Raw genomic sequence first — 8,531 nt, forward strand, 5'->3', positions numbered from 1 at the left:
TGTTGGAAATGGAAGCAACGTTTTCAGTGCTTTCGTGGCTATCTCAGGATATTTAGTCTTGACTTTGATCCAGAATGCCAGCAGAGATGTTATGTCAAACATACTTTTCAGCCCGCCGTCATTTGCAAACTGGAGGAGTTGATCTTCCCGCGCTGACATGGATGACGCGCGGGTAATGACCTTGCATGCGTAATGGCTCAACAGTGGGTGCGACGGAATGAGGAAAGGTGCAGCTGACTCCGATCGCCAAATCGTATCGTTTCCTTGCAGCCCGGCAGCGCGTGCTTTGCGGCCCGGCACCGGTCCACAGCCTGGTGGTCTGGTGGTTGGGGACTGCTGGTGTAGATTTAAGATGGGGGGGGGTGTTTATAGGGGCTCTGAGTATTTTTTTCATCCAGGGGATATTTGTAGTCTGATACCCAATGCCTGAGAAGGTTATGAAAAATGGGTACTTTGTGACATTATTTATAAAGTAACAAGACGAGCATTTATTTGCCAAGGCAGAGGAGGCTGCAGCTCTCATGCTAGTAAATTGATGTTATTATTGATGGGTACTAGATGGTCAGCGTGGGCATGGTGGACTGGTTATGGAATGTATGACTGAATTCCATTGATGCCAGATTAAAAATCATAATTACAAATCTGCAATGACTGTCTTCCCTTGTGTAGACAGTAAAAATGAAAGTGAATTGTTCACTGACAAATACTAGTCCCCTTTTTAGTGGCTTTTAGGAAATTAGACTGAACCAATTTAAACATGCATTAAATTAACTAGACAAGATTCAAACAAAATATATCTTTCACATTGAAACATATTTTACAGCTACGTTGTGATCTCAAGTGCACTTCATTCTTGAAAAAATGACACTTACAAGCATAATTTACTTTGTTTTCAAGTGTGACTTCTAAACTGAATAATTCCAATATTCAGTTACACTGGAGGAATTTAAGGTGAGGGGTTATATGGGAGGTAGGGTTTAAGGGTCGGCACAACATTGTGGGCCGAAGGGCCTATACTGTGCTGTACTGTTCTATGTTCTATGCACACAGTTATCTATGCAACATATTTTGATAGAACACAGAGCAGACCTGGAGTATTTGTCTTCTCTCTGGTTCAAAGAAGGAAATAAAAATTGAGGACATGGGTTGTTGTGTATAGGAATATTGAATATCTGCTCCATATGCATGCTCTCTAAATTACAATACTTCATGTCTGCTTTCCATATAACATTGTGTCAGTTCTATTCTGTGTGGGAGGAAGCAACTTCTAAATGGAAGTGCATTGATACTGTATATTATTGCTATTCTATTTAGTAAAGAACACAAAATGTTTTGTGGCTTTTTTCAAGGAGTACTGGGAATATTGTACAAATCCACAATTTGCAGGTGATAGCAACTTGGAGTACAGGTAAAAACCAGTAAGATTCAGAAGCTTTCAGAATTGATATTTGATTGCAAATTTCAATATACAAGTGTGGTGTGTCATATCTTATTGGGGATCTTAAGGAAGGCAACCTATCACAGCCTGTAATAAAGGTAGATTGACAATGGCAGCTGTAAGAACTCGTAAGCAAACTACTAAAAGTAATACAGCTGGTTATTGGGTCATGCTTTTAAAAATGCAGGCTTGGCATTAGGGCTCACTTCTGGACAAAGAATTGAAAATAAGCAAGTTATATTAAATATTTTATTACAGTTTGCTCTACTTAGTGCACTTTTCTGTTTTATGAAAAAAGATGAGGAACTACTGCTAAAAGTTCAACAGAGATTTGAATTAAACCAAACTTGATTAAGATGCTGAAATTGTGTATTTTCTAAACAATGAAATAATGTCAAAGTATTTTTAAGATTGAACTGCATGTACAACATATAATTGAATGGATCAAATTCTATCACTGATTTACCTCTTAACAGCTATTTCTGGGGTTGTCCTTGAGGACTTGAAATTTTCACTTAAAGATGATAAATGAGCCAGGATTTGGTAAAATTCCATTTATCACTGAGAATTTTCCTTACTAAAAGTCTATGCAAGGGTTAAATAGAACTACCACCTTGATGATCTATTTCCTTACAGCAGTGATAATGATAACTTCATCAAATTCTGAACAAAATATAATCAAAAGGGAACTTCATTTACCAATATGACAAGACATCAAAGTGCATTGAAAATTTTTCTTGCATTCAAAGAGTCCATGAATTGACGAAGTTAAGTAACGTGAGCAGATATGGTTTCCAGTAGCTTACTTAATTGTTTTCTGGCGCTGGAGATTTCTTTCCTGATTATGACATGACCAGATGAGATGGACTTGCTAAGAAATTCCTTAACTGTTCTTCTCCTTCTGGCTTTTGAATATTTCAGTGAATCTAGCTACGGAAGTATAACTGAATACTATTCAATTGGAGTGAAGGTAGAATGACAAGCAAGTGAGAGCTCATTTCCAGCTAGAGTAAATATTGGTTGTCATCTTGTTGAAGAAATGCAAAATGGGTATGAGGCAATGCTTGCAAGAGTTTTAGCAAATGAAGTAAGGAACTGGCTAACATCATCACGATCAAAGACCGCAGTTGGAATTATGTTTATGGTTTTGTGTATGAACCCATGCAGTGGTTTTACCTCAGTGTGGAACTAGAAAAACAAAGTGATCTGCCAGTACAGAAACCTTGTTATAATACTTGTCCACCCCATTATTTCTCCCAATTTAAAGCTGTAATTTGCTGTAGCAATGCTTCAGCAACATCCATGGTAGATTAGGCATATTTTGGGGCTTATTTTCTCTAGCACATGGCCAAGTGGTTAAGGCGTTCCTCTAATGATCTCAAGGTCGCTCGTTCGAGCCTCAGCTGTGGCAGCATGTTTGTGTCCTTGAGCAAGGCACTTAACCACAAATTGCTCTAGTGTCTGTGTGAGGAGTGGCGCCCCACACAGACTAACAATCTGCGCCTTGTAAGGCATGAAAATGCCCCACACAGGCCTCTCAAGGTCTGAGTTGATGTTGGTTTCCTCCCTCCCTTCTCCAGCAAGTTACTAAAAGTGAGAACTGATTTTACAGTAAAGAAAACATTTGACTTAAGTAAATATTGTGAGTAAATGTGTATCTCAAACAGAATGAGGGATTTACATGTGCAGGAGATAAATTTGTCCAATTGGATGGAGAAGAAAATTAAAATGGAGAGAAAAAAAGAGATCCTGTTTTTTTTTCCCTTTATAAATAAAGCTTTTTTTTGTCCCCCTGATCTGCTAAGCAGAACTTGTGGAATATTGTAGCTGGACTTGCCCATGGGATACATATACCCAAGAAGACTCCAGGAAGGTTTTCAGCACATTATCTTTCTCAGGTAGAATGGTCTGAAGGCCAAGGGCAGGCTGCAGCAGGACTATGCATTAGCCTGTTCACCTGCTCCACCCCCCCCCCCCAAAAAAACCTATCCTACCTGTGGCAAGGTCTGCAACTCCCACAAAGGACTCATCAGGCACTTTAAACTGGGCTAGAAGTAAGCAGAAGACAACCTTCTCTCCTTATCATGTCAATAAAAAGCTGAGCAGTCTTTTTCACACTGCAAATTCATGTCTGCCATTGGAGCAAGCTGCAGTGATATCTCGAATGATTCCCACTGCCTGTTGCCCTTGAACAATCTTCAAGCAGGTTCGGCTAACTTGTGTGGGTACTAGTCCTGTAGTATGGTTAATGGGTAGCTGACAGATCGTAGAAAGTAAAATAATTTTGAAAATAGCACAAATTTCATGATGAGGTTGGACCTGTATGAGCAAATGTGGGTAAATCAAAGGCACAATGCTGGCAGATTTTACACCCAACCTCCATCATTTGAACACAGTAGAACAGAAATGGGATTTAACATTTATATAAGAGTGGTGTTTCACACTAGCAACAAAGTGGGACCCCCACTGAAATTTTAAAAAAAAGTGAAATTAGATGAAGATTAATAGGTAGATAGGGTCATAAAAAAAGTCTTGAAACACAGAGAAAATTTACAAGGATGTTGGGACTGGAGGATATGAGTTATAAGAAAAGATTGAATAGGTTAGAACTTTATTCCCTGGAACATAGAAGATTAAGGGGAGATTTGATAGAGGTATACAAAATTATGAGCGTACAGATAGTGGAAAACGTCTGCTTGCATTTACCCTGAGATTGAGTGGGACTACAACTAAAATTCATGGGTTAAGAGTGAAAAGTTTAATGGGAACATGAGGTGAAACTTATTCACTCAGAGGGTTGGGATAGGATGGAATGAGCTGCCAGTGCAGGTAATGCATGTGAGCTGTATAAATGGAGGGCGAAGGTCCCTATGCAAGTTGATGGGAATAGGCAGTTTAATTAGTTTGACATGGATTAGATGGGCTGAAGGGTGTTTCTGAACTGTACTTTTCTCTATGACTAAAACCACGTGAAGGTGATTTAAATCCATAAGAGTGTACTATGGCAGGATCTGCAGAGTTTTTGCTGGGACCCACTCTACTGAGCATTAGTGTCTAGGCAGCTCCTCATTGATAGCTAGAAACCAGCACACAATTCCCTACACCCATTGAGAACGTCCTGGTGTAGGAAATAAATACAGCATTCCTGGAGGAATGGCCTTTAGAGGCGGCTGGTACAATGACAAGCAGGAGTGAAAATCTTTGTATGGAGGAATTCTGCAGAACCAGCTGCAATACCCTAGTTAAGATTTTAACTGCCATGCTGTAGGTATTTAATTTTAGCAAAAATTAAATAAGTAAGAGCATTCTGTTCTGATTTTAGCATGTTTGGGTTTGAGCTAAGGAGAAGGGGTTATGTTGTTCAATTTAGGAATGTTGTGTCAGCCAGTCAGGATGGTGGAATTGGAAGAAGGTTCTAGAGAACGCTGGATAAGGAGGTTTTTGTGACGGACACTGGTGTGGGTCGAGGTCTTTTTTGGCAGGAGCTGGGAGAAGACAGGAGGGAAGGTGGCTGAGGATGCCATCCCTGTTGCACAAGGTGCTTTGTGCAGATGAATGACTTCAAGGAGCAAGGGCCAGCACACCCATGGAGGAGTTCATTTGTTTGAGATGAATTTCAAGTGACATTTGGAAGGTGGTGTGTGCTTTCATACAGACCGTAGGTCCAGTGAATGATTTAAAGACAACTTCAAGATGAGATCCAACATATATTTACAATTGGACTGGGTTAACTGTAATGAGCCCTTTTTTTTTCTTCTTTTCTTTTTCCTACTGTTTGATAAAGCTGAAATTTGTAAGTATACTTTCTTTATTATTGTATGCAGTATGCGATCTGTTATTTCTTGCCGACAGCTAATTGTATGGGGACAGTGTTTACCCAGTATTCGCACAGATCGGAATTTAGGTGGTCGAGACATCCCAGCTTCCCGGTTTTGGTGGGACACAAGTCATACCAACCCTAGATGTATGAAGTTTGAGAAAGGTGGTTTTCTCACTGCTGAATCCAGTAGCTATTAGTGAGGAGCTAATGAGCCACATCTCTAGAGATGCCCAGTAAAAGGGGGTTTCACAGGTAAGATCAAAGTAATACCAAGTCTGGATGCTGCATGAGTAAAACACTTTCTGGGGTCTATCAACAATTTGAATAAATTCCTGCTCCTGAGTACACAGTCAAAAGGATCATGGGAAAGGTCACAGTGGAGCCTGGGGTGTGATACTTTGATTATAAGAAGGACTGGTGCTACAGCAAAAAAGGGTTTGGAGCAATGTCGTCATGGAAATGTCTGCTAAGAGCTTTCATAAGCTGATTCCTGCCAATGAGGACACCTCTATCTACGAACTGAGGAGTTACTTGCTGTAATATTTGTGCTGGAGAAGTTTCACCAACAAACATATAGGAGCACTTTACAAGTTCCCAGCGCTCACGAGCCACTTCAGATTACAGCCTTTAGCCTCTCCACAGAGTCCAAAGAGTTGCTGAAAGTTTGTAAATATGCAGGTTCCCAAAAGTACAGTGAACCTCATTGTTGTCCAACTAAAGATTTGTATGTAGCCAACACATTTAGTGGAGCCTTTCTCTGGCAGGCAGTTATACTGAGGATACTAGCCAGAGACAATCACCATGGTGAGACTTATTCCAATTTCACAGCCACTTATGTGGGACATTGAAGTGGCACCCAGACAAAATGCTACAATGCAGCACCTGTTGTGAATGATTCTGACTGGATGCTGTTGAATCAGTTCCAGGTGAGAGATGAACAGGGAATTCACAATGGCTTAGTTTTTCAGAGGCAAATGAGTAATTGTTCCCAAGCCATGAAGGAACATCATTATCAAATGTGTTCATTGCTCTCAGCTGGGAGAAAGGTTGCCTCTGTAGGATGAAAGAAGGCATCCATCAAGCAGGGATAAATGAGTAGACCAGGGACCATACACAGAGATATGGGACCTACATGTCTCCAGAAAGAAACCAAAGGAAACACTTCATTCTCAGCAAATTTAGTGGGAAGGTTTACTGGTGCTGCACTGGGGTGGGCGGGGATGTTTAAACTAAAGTTACAGGCAGATGGGAACCAGAGCGTCACAACAGATGGTGGATTGGTTGTGGAGAAAGATCTTATTAAGCCTACACACAAAGTCAGGAATCGAAAGGTTGAGCATGGTGGGACTAATACTCTGAGCTGCATATATTTCAATGCAGGGAGTATTGTAGGAAAGCTAGATGAGCTTGGGGCATAAATCAGCATGTGAAATTATGACATTGTAGCTATTAGTGAGACTTGGTCGCGGGATGGCCAGGACTCGAAACTCCTTGGTCTGGGGTTCTGTTTTAAATGTGGTAGAGCAAGGGGAATTAAAGGGGGAGGGGTAGTATTTCTAGTCAAAGAAAATACTATGGCAGTGCTCAGTCAGCACAGGCTGGCGAGCTTGTCCATTGAGGATTTAAGGGTAAAACTGAGGAATAAGAAAGATATGACCATGTTAATGGGATTATAGTATACACAACCTAACAGTCCCAATGAGAGAGTGTGCGATACTTGATCTGCTATTAGGGAATGTGATAGGGCGGGATAGATCTGGTAGGTCTGGTCGTCGGGTTGAGATTCTAAATTGGAAAAAAGGCCAATTTTGATGGTATTAGAAAGGATCTGGCAAGTATGGATTAGGACAGGTTGTTTTTTGGAAAAGGTGTTCTTGGTAAGAGGGAGGCCTTCAAAACTGAAAATTTGAGAGTACAGAGTTGTTCCTATCTGACTAAAAGGCAAAAATAATGGACTTAAGGAACCTTAGTTTTTGAGAGATATTGAGGTGCTGGTTAAGGAAAACGAATGGAGGTACATAGCAAGTAGAGGCAGGCGGAACCAAATGAGTTACTTAAGGAGTATAAGAAATGCAAGAGAACATTAAAGGAGGAAATCAGAAGGGCTAAAAGAGGACATGAAGACATGACCTAACAGAACAGATCAATAGGAATCCAAAGGGTTTCTACAGATATATTAAGCAAGGGACAAATTTGGTCCTCTGAATCTATGTGTGGAGCTGAAAGAGATGAGTGAGGTCTTAAGTTAATTTTTTACATCTGTATTTGCTCAAGAGACAGACTCTGTCTATAGATGAGAGGAAATGCAGCAGCAGAGTATAGAGAAGGAGGTATTTGCTGTCTTGAGAGACAATTACAGTGGATAAAACAGTCTGACAAGGTCTGACAAGGTGTTCCCTTGGACCCTGTGGGAGGCTAGTGCAGAAATTGCAGGAGCCCTAGTAGAAATATTAAAAACATCCTTAGCCACAGGTGATGTGCTGGAGGATTGGAGGTATCTAATGTTGTTCTGTTGTTAAAGAAAGACTCTAAGAATAAGCCAGGAAGTTATAGGCCAGTGAGTGTGACGTCAGTAGTGAGACAGTTATTGGAAGGTATTCTGAGGGACAGGAGACATAAGTATTCAGAAAGACAGGGATAATCAACATGGCTTTGTATGTAGTAAATCATGTCTAACCAATCTTATAGTTTTTCAAGGAAGTTACCAGAAAAATGATGAAGGCAAGGCAGTGGATGTTGTCTACGTAGACTTTAGCAAGGCCTCTGACAAGGTGCTGCATGGGAGGTTCGTCAAGAAGGTCAATCGTTTAGCATTCAAGATGAGGTAGTAAATTAGTTTAGATAGTGACTTTGCAGAAGAAAGCAGAGAATGATTGTAAATGGTTGCCTCTCTGAATGGAGGCCTATGACAAATTGTGTGCCCCAGGGAATGGTGCTGGTCTTTTGTTGTTTGCAATCTATAACAATGATCTTGATGATAATGTGGTAAACTGGCTCAGTAAATTTGTGGCTGACACCAAGATTGGGGATATAGTGGACAGCGAGGAAAACTATCAAAGTTTGCAGTGGGATCTAGACCAGCTGGAAAAATGGGCTGAAAAATGGCTTAATGCAGAAAAGTATGAGATATTGCACTTTGGAAGGACCAAGTAGGGTAGGTGAGCAGTATGGCACTGAGGTCGAACAGAGGGATCTGGGAATACAGATCAATAATTTCTTGAAAGTGGTACCACAGGTAGAAAGGGTTGTAAAGAAAGTTTTTGGTACTTTGGC

This window comes from Mobula birostris, chromosome 1 (assembly GCF_030028105.1).
Source record: "Mobula birostris isolate sMobBir1 chromosome 1, sMobBir1.hap1, whole genome shotgun sequence".
NCBI classification, from domain to species: Eukaryota; Metazoa; Chordata; class Chondrichthyes; order Myliobatiformes; family Myliobatidae; genus Mobula; species Mobula birostris.